This window comes from Dendrobates tinctorius, unplaced genomic scaffold (assembly GCF_039654945.1).
Source record: "Dendrobates tinctorius isolate UK_male_01 unplaced genomic scaffold, ASM3965494v1 ptg000140l, whole genome shotgun sequence".
Lineage (NCBI taxonomy): Eukaryota > Metazoa > Chordata > Amphibia > Anura > Dendrobatidae > Dendrobates > Dendrobates tinctorius.
In genome coordinates, this window is record NW_027361808.1 from 16,936,008 (window position 1) to 16,960,797 (window position 24,790).

Below are 24,790 nucleotides of genomic sequence, written 5' to 3' on the forward strand. Positions count from 1 at the left end.
CTACCCAGTCGCCACTTCTTTTCTCGCAAAGCCATCCCAGCCCTCCACCTTCATGTGAAAGACCGCATTGTCCATGCACTCAAGCTGTCAGTGAGTGGAAAGGTGCACCTCACAACTGATGCATGGTCCAGTAGGCATGGCCAGGGCCGTTACGTGTACATCACTGCGCACTGGGTTAATGTGGTGGATGCAGGGTCCACAGGGGACATCGGTGGTGGCACAGTGCTGCCTAGCCCACGGTATAGGAAACAGTTGGCTGTAGGCGTTCGACCCTCCTCTTCCTCCTCCAGAAGCGAAAGCTGGTCCACAGAGCACAGTCGCACGAGCACTGCATCCGCAGTTGACAGTGTTGCAAACGAGGTGTCCCCCTATCGATCAGCTAGTGGAAAGCATCAGCAGGCTGTATTGCAGATGATGTGTTTGGGCGACAGACACACCGCAGAGGTACTGGCCGACTACTTTCAGCAACAAACTGAGGCATGGCTGGGCAGTATACTTCTTGAGGCAGGCAAGGTAGTTAGTGATAACGGCCGGAATTTTGTGTCAGCCATAGCCCTTTCAAAACTCAGACACATACCTTGCTTGGCTTACACCTTGAACCTGGTGGTGCAGTGCTTCCTCACTAATTATCCAGATTTAACAGGCCTGCTCCTTAAGGTTCGAAGACTGTGCTCGCACATCCGCCGGTGGCCGGTACACTCCAGTCGTATGCAGAAGCTGCAGCGATTGCTCCACCTTCCCAAGCACCGCCTAATTATCGACGTTGCAACAAGGTGGAACTCCACTCAGCGGCTGTGCGAACAAAGGCAGGCCGTAATGCATTTGTGGGAGGATACACGGGCAGGCACTTTGAGGGCAGATATGGAGTTGACAGGTGTGCAGTGGTCGAAGCTGAAAGACTAGTGTTGAGCGATACCGTTCGATACCCAAAAATATCGTATCGGATGGTATCGCCCGATACAAAAAAAATATCGGGTATCGCCGATTCCGATACCGGAAGTCCCATTCAAGTCAATGGGACTTCCGGTATCGGAATTTAAAAAAGCCCTTTATTTCCTTGTTGGCTAATTCTACATAATTGAAAACAAATAAGAATCATGTAGAATGTATTGTGGGAGGTGGAGGAGACATTAAAGGCATAGTGGTTTATTCAAATCACATGGCATGGCATTAATTCCAATTTTTTTTCTTCAAGACGTTCGGAGTTAAAAAGATATTGACTATGTTAACCTTTTTTATATTTTGTCAGATATGTATGTTTCACAACTTCCATGCTCTTCACCTTCTTTTGTACTTCTCCCACACTTTCTCCTTCATGATCCGCAGCAGTAGCATTTTTTTCATCAACTTTTTCTTCACCTTATTCATCTTCTTCTTCTTCATCTTCTTCCCATTAATTTTTTTTTTCCATTCTTCATATTCTTCTTATTCAGCTATTATTAATTTTAATATGCTATTTCTTCATCTTCTTCCTATTCTTCTTTGTCTTCATTTTCATACCAAGGACCAGCTGACGGTGCTGGACCTCGGATACCAAAATGGAGGCACCTAGGCCAAAGGCTGTGGTGACAGGCATTCCTGTAGTAATTATCTATAAAAGTTATAAGATTACACCTTACGTTCTGCCTGTCACTAAAGATTTACAACAGGATTTGTCCGCGTTCAGTTTGGCCTGCAGCAGCAGGCATTTTCCAGGGGCACCACGAGGAGGAACGGACTCACCCCCATTTACTGCTTAGTCTTCTTCTGCATATAATTTTGATTTCTTCTATGCTGATTTTTAGTCTTATGCTTAATGTTCTTCTGCTTTCTGTTCTTCTGCTTTTGCTTCTTCTGCTTCTTGTTCTTCTGTCTTTTGTTCTGTATCTTGGTGGTTGTCTTCATGTTCTTTGTCCTCTTGGTCTTATTATTTAGGGTCATATTTCTGGTCTTCCTTGGTGTGGTCTTCAGGGTCGTCGCCATCAGGGTCGTCGTCATGGAGATCAATAAGGATTACCAAAGACAATTTCTAAAAGCTTGATCTCGGAAATGTAGCAGAAGGTACAAGAAGGCAGAGAAACTGGCGAGAACCAGCAGACAGTGCTGGCACCCGGATGCGTAGCAGAAGGAACAAGAGCCAATGGCACTACCGAGGACCAACTGACGGTGCTGGACCACGGTTACTAAGCAGAAGGTACCTGTGCTAAAAAGCACTACCAAGGACCAGCTGACGGTGCTGGACCTTGGATACTGAGATGGAGGCACCTAGGCCAAAGGCTCTGGCGAGAACCAGCAGACAGTGCTGGCACCCGGATGGGTAGCAGAAGGAACAAGAGCCAATGGCACTTCCAAGGACCAACTGACGGTGTTGGACCACGGTTACTAAGCAGAAGGTACCTGTGCTAAAAAGCACTACCAAGGACCAGCAGACGGTGCTGGACCTCGGATACCGAAATGGAGGCACCTAGGCCAAAGGCTGTGGCGAGAACCAGCAGACAGTGCTGGCACCGGGATGGGTAGCAGAAGGAACAAGAGCCAATGGCACTACCGAGGACCAACTGACGGTGCTGGACCGTGGTTACTAAGCAGAAGGTACCTGTGCTAGAAAGCACTACCAAGGACCAGCTGACGGTGCTGGACTTCGGATACCGAGATGGAGGCACCTAGGCCAAAGGCTCTGGCGAGAACCAGCAGACAGTGCTGGAACCCGGGTGGGTAGCAGAAGGTACCCATTCAAAGCAAAGTAGCCAGGCCGCAAGCCGGCCGCAGTTACCGAAACCCACAGTCCTACAGGGGGTCCATGTCCCATTGGCACTACGGATCCAGCCTTCAGTGCCAGTTCCCGCAGCCCACATAGGAGTCACCTAAACTGCAGGCACCGTAGAGTCGGCTAACCCGGCCACAAGACGACAGGACAACGGATTGGTGGCATAGTGACCTTGACACTACCCGGAAACAGCAGGCGTGCTGGAACCAGGCTGGGCAACAGGGAGTACCCGTGCCAAAGACACTGCCGAGAACCAGCTGACGGTGCTGGAACCCAGATGGGTAGCAAAAGCTACAAGAGCCAATGGCACTACCGAGGAACAGCTGACGGTGCTGGACCACGGTTACTAGGCAGGAGGTACCTGTGCTAGAAAGCACTACCAAGGACCAGCTGACGGTGCTGGACTTCGGATACCGAGATGGAGGCACCTAGGCCAAAGGTTCTGGCGAGAACCAGCAGACAGTGCTGGAACCCGGGTGGGTAGCAGAAGGTACAGTAGAGTCGGCTAACCCGGCCGCAAGACGACAGGACAACGGAGGCCTACTTGGTGGCAGTTTTTGATTGTTTGTAGGCATCTGTCTCCATTCTGTTTCCAGGATTTCACGTGACCACCAACACCGCCAGTTTATGCGTACAGCAGCCGTTTGCCCAATCCACACGTGTTCCTGTGTTACTGGGGTTCTGTAATGTCAGCAGATCCCCTGATGTGTGTCTGCCACTGTCTCCTGCTCTGTCCACTTTCCCACCGCTTGCAGTGGGAAGGTGGACAGCGCAGGAGACAGTGGCGGACACACATTGGGGGATATGCTGACGTTACAGAACCCCAGTAACACAGGAACACGTGTGGAATGCACGGACAGCAACTGTGAGCAGGAACTGGCGGTGCTGGAGGTCAGGGGAAATACTAGAGACAGAGTGGAGACACAGGCCAAATCAGAGAATGTTTAAATCTGAAATAGTTACAGTTTGGAGGCAGCAGCAGTTTGCCCTCCACACAGCAGGGGATCAGCTGACGTTACTGACCCACACTTTCACATGAACGAGTGTTTTTTTCTGTGTGGACAGCACTTCCGAGCACCAACTAGCGTTGCTGGAGCCCAGGGGGAACTAGGGTGCAGGCCGAGGCCTACTTGGTGGCAGTTTTAGATTGTTTGTAGGCTACAACAGACTGTCAACGTGCTCCAATTAGGCATCTGTCTCCACTCTGTTTCCAGGATTTCACCTGACCACCAACACCGCCAGTTTATGCGTACAGTAGCCGTCTGCCCAATCCACAAGTGTTCCTGTGTTACTGGGGTTCTGTAATGTCAGCAGATCCCCTGATGTGTGTCTGCCAATGTCTCCTGCTCTGTCCACATTCCCACCGCTTGCAGTGGGAAGGTGGACAGCGCAGGAGACAGTGGTGGACACACATTGGGGGATCTGCACACGTAACAGAACACCAGGAACACGTGTGGAATGCGTGGACGGCAACTGTGAGCAGGAACTGGCGGTGTTGGAGGTCAGGGGAAATACTAGAGAGTGGAGACAGAGGCCAAATCAGAGAATGTTTAAATCTGAAGTAGTTACAATTTGGAGGCAGCAGCAGTTTGCCCTCCACACAGCAGGGGATCAGCTGACGTTACTGACCCCCACTTTCATATGAACAAGTGTTTTTTTCTGTGTGGACAGCACTTCCGAGCACCAACTGGCGTTGTTGGAGCCCAGGGACAATCATGGTGTAGGCTGAGGCCTACTAGGAGCCTGGTGTAAATCGGAGGTATTTTGACTTTGGAGGGAGCAGGACGCTTTGCCCTCCACACAGCAGGGGATCAGCTGACGTTACTGACCCCCACTTTCACATGAACAAGTGTTTTTTTCTGTGTGGACAGCACTTCCGAGCACCAACTAGCGTTGTTGGAGCCCAGGGAGAACCAGGGTGCAGCCCGAGGCCTACTTGGTGGCAGTTTTAGATTGTTTGTAGGCTACAACAGACTGTCAATGTGCTCCAATTAGGCATCTGTCTCCACTCTGTTGCCAGGATTTCACCTGACCACCAACACCGCCAGTTTATGCGTACAGTAGCCGTCTGCCCAATCCACACGTGTTCCTGTGTTACTGGGGTTCTGTAATGTCAGCAGATCCCCTGATGTGTGTCTGCCAATGTGTCCTGCTCTGTCCACATTCCCACCGCTTGCAGTGGGAAGGTGGACAGCGCAGGAGACAGTGGCGGACACACATTGGAGGATCTGCTCACGTAACAGAACACCAGGAACACAGGAACACGTGTGGAATGCGTGGATGGCAACTGTGAGCAGGAACTGGCGGTGTTGGAGGTCAGGGGAAATACTAGTGGAGACAGAGGCCAAATCAGAGAATGTTTAAATCTGAAGTAGTTACAATTTGGAGGCAGCAGCAGTTTGCCCTCCACACAGCAGGGGATCAGCTGACATTACTGACCCCCACTTTCACATGAACAAGTGTTTTTTTCTGTGTGGACAGCCCTTCTGAGCACCAACTGGCGGTGTCGGAGCCCAGGGAAAATCAGGTAGTAGGCCGAGGCTTACTTGGAGCCAGGTGTAAATCTGAGGTTGTTTGACTGTGGAGGGAGCAGGACACTTTGCCATACACACAGCAGGGGATCAGCTGACGTTACTGAACCCCACTTACACATGAGCGAGTGTTTTGTCTGTGCGGACAGCACTTCTGAGCACCAACTGGTGGTGTCGGAGCCCAGGGAAAATCAGGTAGTAGTTCGAGGCCTACTTGGAGCCAGGTGTAAATCTGAGGTTGTTTGACTGTGGAGGGAGCAGGACACTTTGCCATACACACAGCAGGGGATCAGCTGACATTACTGACCCTCACTTTCACATGAACAAGTGTGTTTTTCTGTGTGGACAGCACTTCCGAGCACCAACTAGCGTTGTTGGAAGCCAGGGACAATCAGGGTGCAGGCCGAGGCCAACTAGGAGCCAGGTGTAAATCTGAGGTTGTTTGACTGTGGAGGGAGCAGGACACTTTGCCATACACACAGCAGGGGATCAGCTGACGTTGCTGACCCTCACTTTCACATGAACAAGTGTGTTTTTCTGTGTGGACAGCACTTCTGAGCACCAACTGGCGGTGTCGGAGCCCAGGGAAAATCAGGTAGTAGGCCAAGGCCTACTTGGAGCCAGGTGTAAATCTGAGGTTGTTTGACTGTGGAGGGAGCAGGACACTTTGCCATACACACAGCAGGGGATCAGCTGACGTTACCGAACCCCACTTACACATGAGCGAGTGTTTTGTCTGTTCTGTGCGGACAGCACTTCTGAGCACCAACTGGTGGTGTCGGAGCCTAGGGAAAATCAGGTAGTAGGCCGAGGCCTACTTGGTGGCAGTTTGCGATTGTTTCTAGACTACTACTAACTGTCAACGTACTCCAATTAGGCCTCTGTCTTCACTCTGTTTCGAGTATTTCCTCTGGCTTCCAACCACGCCAGTTGCTGCTCTGAAATGCCGTCTGCACAACCCACACTTGTTCCTGTGTTACTGGGGTTCTGTAACAGCAGCTTCTCCCTAGAGGTGAGTCAGGCAATGTCTCCTGCTCTGTCCACATTTCCACTACAAGTAGTGGGAATGTAGACAAAGCAGGAGACATTGCCATGCTCACCTCTGGAGATGAGCAGATGTTACAGGACCCAGGTAACACAGGAACAAGTGTGGATTGTGCAGACGGCACTTGAGAGCAGAAACAGGCGGTGTTGTAGGCCGGAGGAAATACTCAAAACAGAGTGGAGACAGAGGGCAAATCAGAGAACATATTAAATCAGAGGTAGTCAGAAGTTGTAGGCAGCAGGAGAGTTTGCCATACACACAGCAGGGGATCAGCTGACGTTACCGAACCCCACTTACACATGAGCGAGTGTTTTGTCTGTGCGGACAGCACTTCTGAGCAACAACTGGCGGTGTCGGAGCCCAGGGAAAATCAGGTAGTAGGCCGAGGCCTACTTGGAGCCAGATGTAAATCTGAGGTTGTTTGACTGTTGAGGGACCAGGACACTTTGCCATACACACAGCAGGGGATCAGCTGACGTTACCGAACCCCACTTACACATGAGCGAGTGTTTTGTCTGTGTGGACAGCACTTCTGAGCAACAACGGGCGTTGCTGTAGCCCAGGAAAAAAAGTTCAGGTCATAGAAACATGAACACAACAGGAGACCTGGATCCTGTTGCCAGCCAATTATTTATTCTGGAAGAGGACTGGCAAATTCAGGTGAGATCCAGGCCTTGTTCATTTTCAGAAAAGTAAGCCGGTCAACATTATCGGCCGATAGTCGCGTGCGACGGTCTGTTACCACACCACCTGCAGCACTAAAGACACGTTCCGATAATACACTGGCAGCAGGGCAAGCCAGCACCTCCAATGCATACTGGCTAAGCTCTGGCCATGTATCCAGCTTAGAGACCCAATACTTGAACGGGGAAGAGCCGTCTGGGAGAACACTAACAGGGCAAGACAAGTAGTCTGTCACCATCTGATGGAAACTTTGCCTCCTGCTGACTGGAGCCGTCTGTGATGGTGTAGCCGTTTGTGGCGGTCCCACAAAACTTTTCCACATTTGGGCCATACTGGCCTTGCCTTGTCCTGTGGCACTGCCTCTGCTACCTCTTTGTGCAGAGCTTCCTCCACTGCCTCTACCCACATGGCTGCTTTGAAAATCACTACCAGCAACACTTGCGGGGGGAATGGAGAACATGATGGCCTGCACAAGTGTTTCTTGGTACTCCCGCATTTTTCGCTCCCAGTTCAACTGTGGTATGAGGCTTTGTAAGTTGTCCCGGTAGCGAGGATCTAGGAGGGTGTACACCCAAAAATCAGCCGTGTGGAGAATGTTGGTGATGCGGCGGTTATTTAACAAGCACTGCAGCATGAAATCAACCATGTGCTGCAGACTGCCAACTGGACCGGAAACGCTGTCCCCAGCTTGAGGCAGCATCTCTGCCTGCTCAGCATCACCCCACCCTCGCTGTACACACTGACTACTAGAGCCTTGTGTACCTCCCTCCTCTGGAGAGATGTGTTCCTCCTCCTCCATTGACTCTTCGTCATCCTCCTCACTAAGTGTCCCCTGCCTGGGCCTTTGTGTGGAAGCACGTTGCGCAGACTTGCCAGAAGTAGATGGCATTTCTGACTGCTCATCCTCGACCTCTTCTAAAACCTCCTCACTTAGTGCTTGTTAGGTTTTTTAAAGCAGACAGATGAGGGGGACTGTCATGCTGATTAGTGCATCATCTGCACTGGCCATCCGCGTGGAGTCATCGAAGGCATGCAAAACTTGGCAGATGTCCCTCATAGTGACCCACTCAGTGGTGGTGAAGTGTGTCCGGCGCACAGTGCGACTTGTTTGCGCCTGATGCAGCTGGTACTCCATTACTGCTGCCTGCTGCTCACACAACCGCTCCAACATATGTAACGTTGAATTCCACCTGGTGGGGAGGTCTCATATGATGCGATGTTCTGGCAGGCGGAATCGGCATAGCAGAGATGCAATGCGCGATCTTGCCATGCTGGAACGCCGCAAGTGAGCACTCTCTAGGCGAATCTTGTGCAGCAGTGCATCAAGATCCGGATAGTCCCTCAGAAAGCTCTGCACGACCAAATTGAGCAAGTGTGCCAGACATGGTATGTGAGTGAGGTTGCCTAGGCCCAGAGCTGCCACTAGATTTCGGCCATTGTCACTCACTACCAAACCTGGCTGGAGATTCGCTGGCACAAACCACACATCGCTCTCCTGCTTGATGGCATTCCAGAGCTCCTGCGCTGTGTGGCTCCGATTCCCCAAAGAAATTAATTTAAGGACGGCCTGTTGACGTTTGGCCACACCTGTGCTCATATCTGGCCTAACAGGCTCACGCAGTGCTGATTCCGAGGAACTAGAGTAGGAGGAGGACTCAATATGTACAGACTGCATTCCTGCAATCCTTGGAGTTGGCAGAATACGTACAGAGCCACTCTCCAGATCTGTACCCGGCTCCACAACATTGACCCAATGGGCAGTGAGGGAGAGGTATCGTCCCTGTCCATGGCTACTGGTCCACGCATCGGTGGTCAGGTGTACCTTGCTACTGATGGCGTTTAGTAGTGCATTTTTAATTTTTCCCTCCACATGCTTTTGCAGGGCAGGGACGGCTTGCCTGCTGAAATAAAAGCGGCTGGGCACATTGTATTGTGGAACTGCCAATGACATAAAGTTCCGGAAGGTGTCAGTCTCCACCAGCCTGAATGACAGCATCTCAAGGGCCAGTAGTTCGGCAATGCCGGCATTCAGAGCCAGTGCTCGGGGATGGTTTGCCGAGTATGGCCGCTTTTTCTCCCATGCCTGTGCTACCGATTGCTGGTGAGTGGCCTGGGAGTGTGCTGATGACTGCGAACGTGGTTCAGTGGGTGGAATTTCACTGGGTCTCTGGACAACAGTGGCAGTGGTTCTTCCATGGCGTTCCAGTGAGGAAGCCGAAACAGCTGTGTGTGAGCTGGAGGAAGAGGCCCCAACACGAGCTGAAGAGGTGGTAGGTGCTGCTGAAGGTTGGCCTACATCTTCAGTGTGTCTGTGTAACTCCACCTCGTGCTTGGTACGCACATGTTTCCACATATTTGTGGTATTGAGGTTGCTCACATTTTTCCCTCGTTTCACTTTCTGATGACACAGCTTGCATTTGACAAGGCAAATGTCATCTGCAACTGTGTAAAAAAAATACCACGCACTGCAAGTCCTGGGAGCGCCCGTTTTGTGTTTTGGAAGAGGATTGCTCCTCACGGGTGCCAAAGTGGAGGCTACAGGCAACCAAGTCAGCCCCCGCCCTCTCCCTCCTCTTTTGGCCGTTCAGGGAATCTCTTCCTCAGAGCTGCCCCCACCACCTTCCTGTCGCTGACGCCATGATGGGTCAAAGACCTCATCATCTCCACTCCCCTCTTCAAGCACCGGCTGGTTCTGGGTTGTCTCGCCAGCACCGTACGCACCAGAAATTGGCAACTGAGTCTCATCATCATCAGATGAGCACTGAGTTGTGCTGACAATAGGCACTGGCCCACCCGCCTCTTCAGATTCAGAGGGACAAAGCAGTTGTGCATCACTGCATACTCCCTCTTCTTCACGCTCTAGAATGCTGCTTGGCTGGCCACCTCTTCCAAGCCAACAGATTCTGAGAACAGAAGTAAAGATTGAGATGGCTCCTCTCCAGGGCTCTCAGACTGCCTGGGCAATTTGGCAGGTGGCGAAGAGACAGATGGTTGCTCTTCAGTGCTCTGGCCTTGGGAGGATGCGGAAGTCATTGAAGTGGATGCGTTAGCTGCCATCCATCCGACAACGGCTTCAATTTGTTCGTCACGCAGCAGTGGGGTACGGCGAGGTCCTACAAAGCTGTGCATGAAGGACTGTTGCCTGGTAAAAGTGGGGGATGCCGGGTCGCTGGTGGCCGCAGCAGACACCGAATCCCCACGTCCTCTCCCTGCTGCATCCCCCCGTCCTCTCCCTGCTGAAACTCCACGGCCACGACCACGTGCCTTACTCCCTGCCTTCTTCATCTTGGTAGACTGATAAAGATAGGCAGAAAAGTAAAAAAGGGGTGGCTTAGTGTTCTTATTCCTGAACACCTGCTAACCAGTATAAGAAACACTAATTTGGCTAAGAGTGTGTGTACTACACTTTAATATGATCTAATGTGGCCTAGACAACTGTAAAGTGGAGTGTTTGGTGAACTTTATTTCCTTTTTTTTGGGGGGGGGGAAGAAAAGGATGTGACCAAAGTTTGAAAGCTATAGTGTCACAAACGTTTTGGAGCGATTACAATGCAGGAAGCTAACCTACAATGCAATTGATGAGGCTCCAAAAAATAGGGTGATACTAGTCTGGCTGGCCCTGAAGGGCACAAGCCTGCAAAAAGGCTCCTCTATCTAATCCTATATAGTGTTTGCAACCAACCAATGACAATGGATGCAGTTGGAAGCACACTAATATAGGAGCAAAAATCTGGCTAAATTAGCTGCAAAAAAAGGACTATGTATGAGGCAGTGACGCACGCTGAGCGGACTACAGCTAGCGGTGGCTGTAGAACACACTGCAACGTGAGCTGCACTCACACACAGAGAGGCCTATCAGACAGCCAAAAACAGTGCAGAGAAATGGGCTATAGCACTGAAAGGCTGCTGAAAGGCAATGTGGAAATTTATAGTTGGGTAAATTTACCCCTGTGCGTACTGTGGCCTGCCCAAATTAGACAGAGTCTTACTGAGCGCTCTAAGAAGGAAATATGCCAGACTTGGGTGGCAGCAATACCTCCCAGCAAAACTCTGGAAGTTTATTGAATATACTTGGTTTTAACAGTTGTACAGAAAAGGAGTGGCACTCATTAACATAAAGGCTGACCTTCTAGTGTAATTGGTCAGTTTGAATACATGAACATATATGGAAGAGTTTACCAAAAAGCTGATTCTAGCAATATGTAATTTACAGCCTATTGTTTCTACAGTGTCAGCATGTTCTGGTATCGGCTGGCACATCTGGCCTAAACTTCCTCTTTCTATGTCTGGGACAAATATCACAAGACAATGCTATCATAAGATACCATCTGCTCCCCAGACTCTCTCATGGGGGGGCAGTAGGTCATTTTACAAGGTTCTAACTGTGAATATGCATCTGTGTGCAGTATATCTGAGTATATAGCAGTATATAGCCTATAGCAGAGTACATGAGTATATAGCCTATAGCAGACAAGTGAGATCTATATGAAATACATATATATTTCCATAACAATCCCCCCTTAGATATCACTTGCCCTAAACCCCTGCTCCTGGCCCAAAGCGCTGCAACTCTTTTATGCTGCCAGTGGACTGACATATGCCTAGTGCATACATCCTCCTCTGTACAGACTTTTGCTAATGGGCGCTCAGTAAGACTTTGTCTAATTTGGGCAGGCCACAGTACGCACAGGGGTAAATTTACCCAACTATAAATTTCCACATCAATTTGGCGCACCAACGCTGAGGGCTTTGGACGAAACACACGGGGACCCAGCTGACCGGAAAGACAGGGGTGCCGTTACGGGCCTGGCACACGGGACGGAGGCTGCAGCTCCATAAGTAAGGTAAGAAAATTCTGTCATCTTTCCTGAATGTCCCATGTCCAGCCGGGTTCATACCCCTAGCCGGTCAGGTGTGGTCACCACCGTATCCCAGGTAAAGTGTAAAAAGTCCACCCTTATCCAAACCCTGGGATAAGTTAAGTGTCTACTGTGGTTCTGTGTGTCTCAGATCCGGTTGTGAGAGGTGGTGGAAAAATTGTGACGGAATTGTGCTTGTGGTTGCTAGGGGACCGATAAAAGACACTGAGTCTCTCTGACTAAGTCAAATCACGTCCCCGCAACACGCGGAGGTTTTGACTTAGACGGGATATCACAGGTGGTTTACTCTAGAAAAGCTGTCACGGTCCCCGCACACATACACGGAGGTGTCAGCTTCAAGGAGGTATCACAGGTGAATCCCTCGGCTGTCGCACGTCCCCGCACCACGCGGAGGTTGGCAGACTGGAGAGATATCACTGGCTAATCATTGGAGAGGTTATCACGGTTCTCGGGTGCACACGGAGGGGTGATAATCTAGTGGGATATCACGGCTCCCGTCTCCCAGCAGACGGAGGGTGATACGTCCCGGCATCAACCAAAACGCCACAGGTGATTGGCATTGACAGTTATCAGTTACCAGCAACTGTTTCACATACGCGTCACAAAACAAGGGCTTTCGATCTCTCTCCCCGGACGTCTATATGTGAATTTATTGCAGGTTTTTCGCAGAGATCTGAAGAGAAAGAGTTTTGCCTTTCATTATTGTATACTTCCTCTTTTGCCTGCAAGGTGGGTCCCCTGATATACATATTTTCATATTGTTACATTTGTGTTTTACACTTTGCTGTTTGCATAAGTTTATCTTGCATTTTTTTTTTGGTAGTGGTCTTTGCCTGCAGGGTTTGGAAGGTTTGGGAAAGCTGGGTGCGATTTAGCTCTGAGTCTGTGAGCACTTCACCCATCACTCCCCCCAACCCCCCCCCCCCCACATCTCCATCACCCCTCCCTTCCATTACATTGTTCTTAGATTTTGCACAGACGCAGGCAGAGAAAGGGGAAGTGTTGAATGCCTGCATTCTGAATTAAGATTACTTTTTAGATTTTTATTTTTGTTTTTGCAACGTTTTACCAAGGTTTAACAACTTTTGTGTTTTTTCTTTCTTATTTTTTCCCTCCATTTTTCCATATATTTGGTTTTTGTTTTTTCTGAGTGGATTCTTTTTCAAAGTTTATATACGTTTTGACCTTATCAACTTTTTGGTTTATTATCCTTTTAAAATCTTTAAATTTTTTTTTCCTTTTTTCCTTTTTTTATCTCTTTTAATTTTTCTTCCAAGTTTTTCTTCCACGGTTTTTGTGACAGGTTTAGTTTTCACTTCTTTCTTTCAGTTTTGTTATAGAGAGAATTTTTACCTGCGTTGGGTTATTCACTAAATATTCCTGTTTGCAATCCCTTTTGACCTGCTTAAAAGAGAACAAAGTGTTTAAAGTGTTAATCACCTTTTTCAGTTTCAAAACAGACATAATACGTGTTTTTTTTTCCTTAAGCTGACATGATGTATTGAAAGAAAAGGGAAGTAGCTAGTAATTGCAGTCTGCATTTCTTAAAGTGACAGAGCATTTAACGCCGCAGACGGTGATAGCAGATAGTGTGAACAAGAGAGGATTGTTTTTTTATTTTTACGTGTAGGGAAAGTGTTTCCAGCGGCATACCAATCTGAGCCGGCTGAGAAGGACTACAGGTCCAAAAATGCCCTCTGTAACGGACAATAAGGGGAAGCCATCGGCTCCCCCTCCCATCTCCACTCTTCCCTCAATCTCAGCTATTCTCACAACCTCCTCCCCACTTTCATCTATTCCTCCTCCTATACCTCGTCCTCCCTCATTATCTCGACCTCTCCCTCCTCTATCTTCTTCACCTCCGCCTATCTCTCCACCTATCCCTCATCCCCCTCCTCCTTCTCTCTCTCCTATCTCTCATCCCCCTCCTCTTTCCTCTCCCTCCTCTTTGTCTTCGCCATCCCCTCCTCTTCAGTCTCCTCCCCACTCTCCTTCACTATCTCTCACTTCTCCTCCTATTCCAAACCTCTCCTCCACCCTTCCCCCTTTTCCTTTTTCTCACCCATCTCTCAGTTCATCGTCACCTGCTGGCCTAGTGCCAGATCCAGACAATGAGGTGTCCCTAGTTCCACAGGGGACTCTCTCTAAAGAAACAGTTATGACACCGGGAGTAGAAAGTGACTCACTCCCCACACAGGACAACACAGGTGCCCTCCCGATACAACAGATAGCAGAAGGGAGGTGTGGGCCATCAGACACTGCACTTGCTGAGACTGGAGATCCTATGTGCCAAACAGAGCTGCAGTCTCAGAAGGGGGGAGTGCTATAAACAGACAGAAAGACAATCACACAGTGGTACAGTTCCTCCTCTGATGAAAATGAAGGAGAGACAGACATGCTACCTAGCGCAAGGAGGAACTCACAGACACCAAGTAGGCAGGGGCAGATAGAGCCAGAACTCTTACACTATGTGCCCTTCACCCCTAGTCAGGTGTTCAGTATTCTAAAAAACCTGCCAGACCCAGATATGGACCCCATGCCATTTTACCGAAGAATGCAGCAGAGCCAGCAGACATATGCTGCAACCTGGAGTGATCTCTGGTCCATAATGGAGATTAAAGCAGGTGAAACACTCTGGCCAATCATGAAGGAACACTTCAAGCTTCCATCAGAATAAGATGTGCATTCCTGGGAATCAGGATCAAAGCTAATTGAACAGCTTAGAGAGTGGGCCAACGCCAGACAAGCACTCAGCCTGCATAACATGAGCCAAGCCGAGACAGAGTCTGTAGACGAGTTTCATGGCAGAGTGAGGCAAGTATTCCAAATTTTAGGCTTCACTATTCATGATCAGATACACGGACAGATGTTGGCACAGGCCTTTGTGCATGGACTAAGAGAACCAATCAAGAAACTACTGATAGTGGCCAGACCTGAGTACAGGACAATAGCAGTAGATGTCCTGCTTACAGTAGCCAGAAGAATTGAGTCCCTCCCAGGAGTACGGAGGACAGGCCCTCCCGTGATGGCCACTGACGTGGAGGAGCAACTATCACACAGAGTTAGGAGAGCAGGCAGGTGTTTCAACTGTGGCAACTTTGGCCATTTCCGGAACCAGTGCACAACACCCCGGCAACCCAGGTCATCCCGCAGAGGAGTAGGCCAAGAAAGAAACACAGAAGACAATGAAGAACCCTGTCCATAGGACAGAGGCAAGCCAGGTCCGCCAGACGTCATGCCCCTGACATGTGAAACCCCATCAGCGGACCCAATACCTCAAATCACTGGGGGCTGTCATATCATTCCTTGTGGACACTGGTGCAGTCAGAAGTGAAAATCCCCGACCCCACCAGTCTATCAGAACACTCTGTGTCTTGTATGGGGATTTAAGGCCAAGACAGACGTTCCCCAGCTTGCAAGCCCCTGAGCATGTGGACACAGCCAAGACACTCCATCCTGTTCCAGTTTACGGTGGAGACCTGCCCACCCCACCTGATGAGCACAGACCTGCTGCAGGAACTGAAGGTGACCAAAGTGTCCCATGAAGATGTGACCTTGACCTCTTCTCCACCTCAGACCCAAGAAGAATCAATCATGCTGGTGGCCCTACAAGAGCCAAGTCTACAACCCCAGACGCTCCGAAGGCCCAGCGTCCGTAGCTCATCACCCAGAGCTAAACTGCCTCTAACCAACTGGAGGTCTAAGTGGAACTGCTGTTCAAAAAACAGCATAAGAAAACTCTCAACCCAGAGAGACCACACCCGCTTCGTGAAATGGCTGCACTGCTTCCGGCTCCAGCGCCAGAGGATCATCTTGGACAAGATTCTGAAGGGGCTCCGCAAGGTCCATCCAGGCCCTGGACCAGAAGACAGCCCCTCAGCTCCTCCAATTGGTTAACAAGATGCTGACCTGAGATCAAGCTGGGTGAAAGGAACTGCTGCTGACTGGTGAAGAAGACGCCCCGGAAAAAAAGACCCCCTGTGAGAGCAAGAAAAGCTCAGCTGAAGGTCACCTCTGACGCAGAGGACCTCAGCAAACGGCTGGTTCCCTGCCAGCCCTGTGCCAGGAGATGGGAGTCACCTATGGCACTGTGAAGAGCAAGGCCAGCTTGAGCCGCCTCACCCACGGGAATCATCATGCGGTCCCAGCTTCTCTCGATCAAAAGGAAGACTGTGAAAGGAGAACCAGACCAGATTGAATGGAGGATAACCTGAGGACGGTGTGCGAAGCAACCGTGTTTGAAACCCCAGTTGTGCCAGATCTGCACACCCTGATGACAAACGTGTCTGTCACAGCAACAGTGCTCACGGCAATGGGTCAGCCTGTAGCTCAGCGGTTACTTCCCGAAGCTTCCCTCAATGTCCCCCCTCACCTGGACGACCAGCTCCTGAAAATGCACAAGGGGGGTGCGGAACAAATGGACAGTGAGGCCAAAGAGGGCCCGGAACAGCCTTTCACAGCTCACAAGAGCATTGTCCTCCATCCCCGACAACTGGATTGTGGAGCATGCAGAAGTCATCGACATCGCTACCTGCACAGCGCTTTCCATGTCTCCTCTACTCTGCCTGGCAGAGCAGCAACGTAAGTTCTGCAAAACAGAGTCCAGTGGTGTCAAGGCAAGTTCCTGAAGACACTGTATCGCCCACTAGACGAAACACTTGACAGATGACCGGAGGGCCGCGGAGGAGAAGGTGGCTCCCTCAACAACTCCGAAGATGCAGTCCTTCCTTAGTCTAGTCTCGTACTGCAGAACTTGGATCCCTGGTGCTCCAGGATTAATGCAGCCTCTGTACAATTGCATCAACGCATTGCAACCTTCATCTCGTACAGGAAACTGAAAGACTTCATAGTCTCTGCGCCAACTCTAGGCCTCCCTGACTACGAGAAGCCATCCCGTCCTGACCAAAACGGAAAAAGAAGGACCAAGATGGAGAAGGTCATGCTACTGGCCAGGCTTAAAACAGACCCATGGAGGAAAACCAGAGGCCTCTAGACTACCTCTCAGCTGGCCTGGATCCAGTTGCAAGGGGGGGCCCTCCTTCATGAAAGCAATACCCGCAGCACACGCCCTCCTGACAAGGCTGCTCTCCACCACTCTTCAGTGCTCTCAGCCGTTACCTGTCTCTACTCCCACTCCCAATGGGGGATGCGAATACGGACCCTCAGATGAAAAAGTCTGATGCTCTACCGACTGCAGACTGAAAAATCTGCAAGATACCGTACATGGCTCCAGCCTTGCAAATGATGAAGGAAAGTTCCACACGGGATGTGCAGCAACCAGCAATCAAGACATTCTATGGTCCAGAAGGTTGTCAGCCCAAGAGCCCAAGAAGCGGAGCTGATAGAGCTGACGAAAGACCTGCCAGATTGCGAAGAACAAAAACTTCCAGGTACTCGCATGACATGGCACCTGACTTCGGACCCATCTGGGCTGCAAGAAACTTCATCACAGCAAGCGGATCGACCGTGAAGCACCATGGAGCCATCAGAGACCTGCTGGATGCTCTTCAACTACTAAAAGTGGTGGCAGTGCTGAATGCCAAGGCACACGGAAAACTGAACACAGTAGAGACACGGGGCATCAACAGCAGACGTGGCAGCCAAAGAAGCAGCCAGAGGGAGACAATATGGAAAATGGGAGAGGTCGTAGAGCCGGACGGCTACTACATGACGACTGAAGACGAGAAAACCTGGCAAACAGAAGTCAATGGGAAAACCGTTGAAGATGCCATCTCTGAATTGGACAGAAGTGCTGCCTCCTCCACCAGCCAACAAGCTGAATCACTTCCAGGACAAAGACTCTGACGTGGATATGAATTCTGAGGCAGAAGAATGGTGCACACCTCTACCAGAAAGGACGTATTTGATGGAGAACATTCCAGAATATTGTCCTCCACCACCCTCTCGTGGGGAAGCTTCTCCTCCAGCACAGTCCTACGTTTGGCAGTCCATGGCAACACTCCCCGAGACGAACTGCATGAGTCCGAAGGCATCCCAAGGCTACGACAGTTTGACCTTCCCCCTCATCCCCGGAGAATACCGGCTGGACCGGTACCAATACAAAGAGTCCCAAGTCCTCCTCTGACGCGGTCTAACACGAGTCTTCATACAGAGGGAGGCGCGGACAATCCCACAATCAGCTCAGAGAATGTCAATTACCACAACCCAGTCACTAAACCTGACAAAATGACTTCCTGAAACCTGTACAAGAAGTAACAGGATCAGACTCGGAAGGAGGAGAAGAAAAGCTGGATGCTGAAGGCCAAAAGCACTGGGCTCCAAGAAACCGTCTACCTCAAAACGTCTACCTCAAGACAGACCCAGTCTATCTCAAAGTGTGTATCCTACGGTGGTTCAATGGGCACATGGCCCCCACACAGAAGTGAAGGCACAGATGAATGACCTGATTGGACTCAACTCACACCTAAACAGCAAAGATTCCCGGCAGCTGTTCGGCCACCGACAAATTTAACATCGGACAAGCGGGAAAAGTTCTCCCACATCATCTGGCCTGAAGACTTCCCAGTAAGGAACCAGTTGGCGAAGACTACTGCAAAGAAGCTACTCGCAAAAATAGTGTGCAGATATGGGGTTTCCAGAAGCAATAGCATACACAGCAAACCTAACACAAGAGACCTGATCAGCAGTAGGGTCAGACTTAGGCCTACACACTACTCACCATCCCACACCATAGACTAAGTGAGACACTTAAGAGCAGCATGCTAAAAGATCTGCCCAAGAGACAGGCAAACCCTCTCATTAGACACTCCCGTAGGCTCAGAGAAAGCTGTCACCAATATGAGACTTTATTTGGGTAAAAAACCCAGTTTAGGGGTATTCTCTACTTAGCAGTTGACTATGCAATATGATACTTTGTCTGCATGTGTAATTGAATTTATCAAGAATTTTGCTAATGTCCATTCTCGAGTTTTTCTCCCTCATTGCCAGGTCCAGATTTGGTGCCTGGTATGCACGTCCTGAAATCAGGAGACTGCTGAGTGTTGGTGAGAAAAAACGTCTGTAAAGAGAAGCACTCGATCCCAGATCCGATGGCCCTTCTCCAAGTGCTGACGCAGCCGACCTGGAGAGAAAACCCCACCTGGATCCACGCATCGCATTGCAGGGAAAAGGCCTTCATACCAGAAGATACACCTGAGCTGGAGTGATGCTGTGGATGACCTACCTGACTGAATAAATTACCTACCTGATGGAGAATACACATGCACTGACTGCATAGACTGCTAACTAAGAGACTTTGATTACATTGCACCACACCCCCTTTAGGGACAGATCTCCTGACCGCCCATTATCAAAAGTCTGTACAGAGGAGGATGTATGCACTAGGCACATGTCAGTCCACTGGCAGCATAAAAGAGTTGCAGCGCTTTGGGCCAGGAGCAGGGGTTTAGGGCAAGTGATATCTAAGGGGGGATTGTTATGGAAATATATATGTATTTCATATAGATCTCACTTGCCTGCTATAGGCTATATACTCATGTACTCTGCTATAGGCTATATACTGCTATATACTCAGATATACTGCACACAGATGCATATTCACAGTTAGAACCTTGTAAAATGACCTACTGCCCCCCCATGAGAGAGTCTGGGGAGCAGATGGTATCTTATGATAGCATTGTCTTGTGATATTTGTCCCAGACATAGAAAGAGGAAGTTTAGGCCAGATGTGCCAGCCGATACCAGAACATGTAGAAACAATAGGCTGTAAATTACATATTGCTAGAATCAGCTTTTTGGTAAACTCTTCCATATATGTTCATGTATTCAAACTGACCAACTACACTAGAAGGTCAGCCTTTATGTTAATGAGTGCCACTCCTTTTCTGTACAACTGTTAAAACCAAGTATATTCAATAAACTTCCAGAGTTTTGCTGGGAGGTATTGCTGCCACCCAAGTCTGGCGTCTTTCCTTCTTAGAGCGCTCAGTAAGACTCTGTCTAATTTGGGCAGGCCACAATACGCACAGGGGTAAATTTACCCAACTATAAATTTCCACATCACTAGTCTGGCTGGCCCTGAAGGGCACAAGCTGGCAAAATGGCTCCTCTATCTAATCCTATATAGTGTTTGCAACCAACCAATGACAATGGATGCAGTTGGAAGCACACTAATATAGGAGCAAAAATCTGGCTAAATTAGCTGCAAAAAAAGGACTATGTATGAGGCAGTGACGCACGCTGAGCGGACTACAGCTAGCGGTGGCTGTAGAACACACTACAACGTGAGCTGCACTCACACACAGAGAGACCTATCAGACAGCCAAAAACAGTGCAGAGAAATGGGCTATAGCACTGAAAGGCTGCTGAAAGGCTCCGCTGTCCACTCCTTTAGTGTTTGCAACCAACGTATATGGATACGTATGGAAGCACACTATAGAGGAGAAAAAAAAGCAGCAATAAAAGAAAAATGTGTATGAGGCAGAGACACACGCTAGGCGGCCTACAAGCAGACGTGCCTGCAGGGCACACTACACAGCGTGGGTCTGCACTCACACAGCCCTTGCAGACAGCTATTAAAACAGCGCTGCTGGGCTACAAAAATGCTACAGTGGTGGATTATGTAGCCTGGGTAGAGCAATAGACATTTTGGATGATCGCTATTTCTAACTGTCCCTCACAGTCTTCAACAGCAGCCTGTCCCTAACTGAATTCACAGCAGAGCGACCAGAAATGGCGGCTGCAGCGGTTTTTATAGTGCATCATGACATCATTTCAGCAGCCAATCACAGCCATGCCAGTAGTTAACATGCCTACATGCCTAACAGGATGTGCCCACACTTCTGAGGATCCCCATTGGCTGAATCAAATCGAGCGGGCTCCTAGCATTATGGGAACTTCCGATTCCGGTATTCGATATGAAAAAAGTATCGGAACTAAGTATCGGAATTCCGATACAGCTAATATCGGCCGATACCCGATACTTGCGGTATCGGAATGCTCAACACTATGAAAGACCTCTGTAAAGTCCTTCAGCGTTTTGATGAATGCACACGGCTGGTAAGCGCAGACGACGCCATCACAAGCATGAGCATCCCACTTATGCGTCTGCTCATGCAAACTTTGACTCACATTAAGGAGCAGGCATCTGCAGCCGAGGTTGATGAGGAGGAAGAGGAGGAGGGAAGCCTTGATGACAGTCAGCCATTGTCTGGTCAGGTAACTGTCATGGACGAGGTGGAGGAAGAAGAGGAAGAGGAGGAGGATGATGATGGGGATGATTATTTAGGGGAGGAGGATGTTTCTCGTGGGGCAAGAGAAAATGTTGGCTTTGCAAGGTCTGGTACAGGGTTTGTGCGTGACTGGAGGGATGTGGATTTGCCAGAAAGTGCTCCTCCACCCAGCACTCGCAGTGCATCATTGACACGGGAACATTGGCCCACATGTCAGATTATGCCTTGCAGATCCTAAAAAGGGACCCCCGCATTGCCAAAATGATGAACGATGACGACTACTGGTTGGCCAGCATCCTGGATCCACGCTATAAAGGCAAATTCCAAAACATCATGCCACAGGAGAACCTTGACCTAATATTGGCTAACAAACAAGCAACTCTGGTAAACCGGTTGGTTGAGGCATTCCCAGCAGACAGCAGCGGTGATGGTTCTCACATGAGCCATAGGGGCCGGGGGCAACTTGGAAGCGGTGTTGGTGGTGGACACATCAGAAGTGGCAATGGAGACAGGGGTTTCATGACCATGTTGTGGACTGATTTTTCAAGTCCCGCTCACACGACTGGTAATACTGCATCGACTGAAAGTGACAGGAGACAGCACTTGTCAAGTATGGTTACAAACTACTTTTCCTCCCATATCGATGTTCTCCCTCACAGGTCATTACCATTTGACTATTGGGCAGCTAAGCTGGACACCTGGCCTGAATTGGCACAATATGCCTTACAGGAGCTCGCATGCCCAGCTGCAAGTGTGCTATTGGAAAGAGTCTTCAGTGCTGCTGGATCAATACTGACAGAAAAAAGGACCCGTCTCTCGACCAAAAATGTGGATGATCTAACTTTCATTAAAATGAACCATGCATGGATTTCCAAGGATTTTGTCCCACCTTACCCTGATGACACATAGGTTGCCAGAAAAATTGTTTTCTTTGGTCCGCCTGTTCCTGGGACTTGACCAATTTCGCCTTTAGCAGCAGGTGAATGTCCCACATCAACATATGCCATTTTGTAAACCTCCCTAACTGGGCAGCCTCCTTCCCCTAATGGCCGGGGTCACCACTGAGTGCACGCAACTGTGCCATTGCCCTGGACAGGTGGGTGGGCCAACTCGTGGGCATGGGCACTGGCACAGGGTCCCTCATAGTACAATCAAGTGTCTCTGATGGTGGTGGTGCATACCCGCCATCAGACACACAGCCGTACTATGAGGGGCCCAGTGCCAGTGCCGATGCGCACGAGTGGGCCCCCCTTGCTTGGGAAGGGCCCCAGCATTTGCAATGTTTACTGTTATGAATGAGTCACCGAAGGAGGAAAAAACAAAAATGCAAGCTAAGTCCAAGAAAACCGGAGAGGTTGGTAGCTAGCGGACTGCAGACCCCTGATCCTATTCACAACAACTAACAGTAGCCGTGGAGCGTTCCTACGGTAATCCTAGACGCCTCGTCACAGCCGGAGAGCTACATAAGCCTAAAGAAAGAAACGGAAAATCTAAACTGCCCCAGAGCAGACCCCAAAGCAATAGACAGCTCCCAACATGTATTGTCAGTGAAAACAGATGAAAACACAGACAGAAAGACAGGCAGAGCAAACGATGGGGCCCAACTAACTAAATAGGACAGGACAAAATAGATGCTGGCTGCAATCCACAAAAACCCTACCAAAAATGTTCCAACAACTCTGATAGGAAAAACGGCCCTGAAGTCACTAGACTTCAAAATCCCTATATCAGCACTCCGATATATTCTGAAGACAGAGCAAAAGAGATTAAACCAATCAGGGACAAAATGGAAATTCAGCAAAGCCCCAGCCGGGGCAGCTGAACACAAAACTAAGCAAATCAGACAAAATCTCATCGAACAATAACAGAGCAAAACTTAGCTTTAGAAGACAGGAACTGAACTGGAGGCCAGAGCGCAGAGCAGAGAAATCACCAGCAACCCTTCAGGGTGTCGGCTGCCTTATATCCACTCAGAGATTCCTGATGTCCAATCGCAATCCACCTGTTCAGGTGACAGGTCTCTCTCATCCAAATCAGTTTCACCACCTCCTTTCACCAGCAGAGGGAGTTCATCGGACATCAAAGGTGAACGAGAAAATGAGCTCACAACAGTATCTCCCCCTTGAGGAGGGGTCACCGAACCCTCATCCACGCCACCAGGCCGATCAGGATGGGCCCGATCAAAAGCACAAACCAATCTTTCGGCATGAATATCAGATGCAGAGACCCAAGAATTATCCTCCTGGCCATAACCCTTCCACTTAACCAAATACTGGAGTCTCCGTCTAGCCAGATGAGAATCCAGTATCTTCTCAACCTCATATTCCACATTACCTTCAACCAATACAGGGTCAGGAGGTGCCACCACAGGAACTACTTGCTCAACAAACCTCTTCAACAGAGACTTATGAAACACGTTATGGATCTTAAATGTAACAGGAAGAGCCAATCGAAAAGAGACCGGATTCAGAATCTCCAAAATCTTGTAAGGTCCAATAAATCTAGGTTTAAACTTTGGAGAAGCCACCTTCATAGAGATATTCATTGATGACAACCAAACCATATCACCAACCTTAAACCGGGGACCAATGGTCCTATGCCGGTAGGAAAACCGCTGGGCCTTTTCCTGGGAGAGAGACAACTTATCCACCACTTGGTCCCAAATCTGGTGCATTCTCTCCACCACAGTGTCAACACCTGAGCAAGCAGAAGACTCCACCTGCCCTGAAGAGAATCGAGGATGAAACCCAAGTTTCAAAAATAGGGTGACATCAAAGTGGCAGAACTAGCTCTATTATTTAAAGCAAATTCAGCCAAGGGCAAAAATGAGACCCAATCATCCTGATCAGCAGAGATAAAACATCTCAAATAAGACTCCAAAGTCTGGTTTGTTCTCTCCGTCTGCCCATTGGTCTGAGGGTGAAACGCAGAGAAGGACAACTGAATTCCCAGCTTGGAACAAAACGTCCTCCAAAATCTAGAGACAAACTGAACTCCTCTGTCCGATACAATGTTCTCAGGAATCCCATGCAAGCGAACCACCTGCTGCAAAAACAAGGGCACCAACTCTGAGGAAGATGGCAACTTAGAGAGTGGTACAAGATGGACCATCTTAGAGAATCTATCACAAATCACCCAGATAACAGTCATTCTCTGAGAGACAGGCAGATCAGAAATAAAATCCATTGAAATATGGGTCCATGGCCTCCTGGGCACCAGCAAAGGCATCAACAACCCACTAGAGCGAGAACAAGGTTTAGAGGGGGAGCAAGTCCCACAGGACTGCACAAAATTCCTGACATCACAAGACAAGGCGGGCCACCAAAAAGACTGACTCACCAAATCTCTAGTACCAAAAATACCTGGATGACCAGCCAATGCGGAGCAATGAACTTCAGACATCACTCTCTTCCTCCACTGGTCAGGAACATACAATTTTCCAATGGGACAACGCTCAGGTTTGTCCTCTTGAAACTCTTCCAGAGCACGTCTCAAATCGGGCGAGATGGCAGAAAGAACTACCCCCTCACCTAAGATGGTAGCAGGCTTGGTCACAATAGGAGACTCAGCAAAGAAACTCCTAGAGAGGGCGTCTGCCTTGACATTCTTAGTGCCCGGAAGAAAAGAGACCACAAAATCAAAACGTGTGAAAAATAAGGCCCACCTAGCCTGCCTAGGATTCAAGCGTTTGGCCGACTCAAGGTAAATCAAAT